Source organism: Etheostoma spectabile, chromosome 3 (assembly GCF_008692095.1).
Source record: "Etheostoma spectabile isolate EspeVRDwgs_2016 chromosome 3, UIUC_Espe_1.0, whole genome shotgun sequence".
Lineage (NCBI taxonomy): Eukaryota > Metazoa > Chordata > Actinopteri > Perciformes > Percidae > Etheostoma > Etheostoma spectabile.
Window position 1 is genome coordinate 29,927,100 of NC_045735.1, and position 2,733 is coordinate 29,929,832.

Consider the following 2,733-nt stretch of genomic DNA (forward strand, 5'->3'; position numbering starts at 1 on the left):
GAAGATAAAAGCAGCTGAGTCAAGCGACAGTGTGATGAAGTTTCAAGGAAAAACCGGATGGCGACATGAAACGTCAGCTCCGTATTCCCCACACCAGAACGGAACTGCAGAGAGGGGTTGTAGACAGACTGGGGACTTATTTTGATACACTAGTTAGGGCATAGAATCGAATAGTTAGGGAGTGTAGTTAGTCACATAGTTTTCAGATTTATCTATCATATAATCAAGAATATAATAGAACTAAAGGGAGACTTGGCATACAGCCCGATCCGGTTGGGGAGAGTTCTGGCCCGGCCGGGCTGGAGCTCTCTTTACCTTGTCTCTCTTGGTTTTGCTGTAATAATTTTAGACAGCTGGGGACTTATTTTGATACACTGAGCTCCTCTCTCCTCTATCTTTCCATCTTTTCATTTATGTGCATCCATGTCCCAGAAATGCTTGTTACTAACCTAGCTCTGGGAAGTCATTCCCCGGAGTCCTTATGTTCTTTTTTCCCAAGCATGTTCCCTTGGATCAGAGAGGCTCCAAAATCAGGGTAGCAGCTGTCGCCATGGTCCCGCTACACGTTCTGTGATGCCATGTTCAACTGCTACACTGCGGTGCCCTGCTACGTCCTGCTACGTCCTGCTACGTCCTGCTGTGTGTGTACAAAGAACTGCTACAAACTACCAATTTTTTCTATTTTTGTTATTACCACTCTTCATTCTAACCCCAACCGGCCCGTCAGACACCGCCTACCAAGAGCCTGGGTCTGACCGAGGTTTCTGCCTAAAAGGCAGTTTTTCCTCGCCACTGTCGCACTGTTGCTTGCTCTGGAGGAAACCACTAGAACTGTTGGGTCCTTGTAAATTCTGGAGTGTGGTCTATCTGTAAAGTGTCTTGAGATAACTCTTGTTATGAATTGATACTATAAATAGAATTGAATTGAATTATCCCGTGGTACTGCGTCTGTCACTGGTATCAGCCGCCCAGTCGGCATCACTGTAGGCTTGTATACCTAGGTTCTCACTGTCGTTTCTCCTAAAACTTAACCCTTTCTCTGCGGTGCCTTTAAGATACCTTAGTACGTGCTTCACAGTGACCCACTGCTCCTCTGTAGGCTCAGCGAAATACTGTGATAACCTACTCACTACAAAACTTAAATCTGGTCTGGTACAAGTAGTCAGGTATAAAAGACTTCCTACAGCCTCCCTGTACAGTCTGACATCTTCCATCTTTACAGCATCTTCAGTATACTCCAGCTTTTGCTCACAGGGTGTTTCCCTGGTTCTTCAGTCTTGCATGTTAAAACGCTGCAGATCTTGTTAGTGTACCTTTCCTGGACATCTTATATACCCATCTGACTGACTGAAATCAATACCCTGAAAGTTTTGAGTTTACCTAAATCTTTCATTTTAAACTTTTCTGAAGCATCTCTTCACATTTGTCAGTCTCTCTTCATGCTTGCTGCAATGATCAAGTCATCAACCCATATGATTATGATACACCTTCCTTCTTTCGACTCTTAACACAGTGTCGGCTGGATTCTGGTGTGAACCCATCCCCTGTTAGACAATCGTGTACAACTCTATTCCAGTTGGCCGGATTGTTTAAGACCATAAGAGATTCTCCAACTTATAACTATGCCCTCTTTCTCTTGGTACCCTCTGGTGGATTGATGTAGATCTCATAGTTAAAGGAGCTGCAAGTACGCTGTTTTCACGCCATTTGGTGCAGGAGTAAATTCTCCTGTGCTGCTTTCTGTAGCACCACCCTTACACTCGTCAGATCGCCGTGGGTGAAAACGTTCCCCATAGTCTACTCCATTCTCTGGCTGTACCCTGGCCACAAACCGTGCTTGGTATTTGTCTTTTCCATCTACATCCATCTTGATGGAATAGACCCATCTACCCCCCACTGTTTTCTTGCTTATTGGCAGCGCCGTCGGGGTAAAAGTCTTGTTCTCATTTAAAGACTGGATTTCCTCATCCATGGCTTTAACCCATTCTTTTGAGTTAGCTGACTCCATTGCTCCCCCAAATGTCTGTGGGATGCCACACACTGCTCTGCAGCAGTAGTCTACCGTGATATGTGCCCCATCACTAGTACTGTCTTCAGTTATGAAGTCATCTAGGTAACTTGATGTTCTTCTTTCTCTAGTTGGATACCTTCTACTTTCGGGTTCACCACTCGTCACACTCTGTTGTGTTTGATTATGGTCTCTAGACCTTGTTACTACATCTGGACTATCACTATGTGCACTTCTACTCAGTGCATTTGGTTCTAAAGCACTTTCTGTACTTCCACTGACTCCCTGTGTGACCTCACTAGTCTTGGTTCTCACACTGTCATAGCCATCGCCTGGATCTGGCTCACCTGTCTGTGTCTGTTTTTCCTTAGCTGTCTTGCTTACAAACTTCACTAGCCTGTGTTTTTGTACTCTGTTCGTATCTGGATGATACACCAAATACGCCGGGCTGTTCTTATCGTAACCTACAAAACGCCCCATGTCACATCTGGAATCAAGTTTTCCCTTGTCCTGTTTGTGCATGTAGCACACAGACCCAAACTTTTGCATTTTAGACACATTTGGCATCTTGTCTGTCAGCATCTCATAAGGAGTCAGCCCTGTACGCCTGTTAAAGCACCTGTTGCGTACCATTGCTGCTGTTTGTACTGCATATTGCCATAGCTGCTTTGGTAGGGCACTTTCAACATAATGCTCCTGCCCATCTCAGAAAGAGTACGCCAACA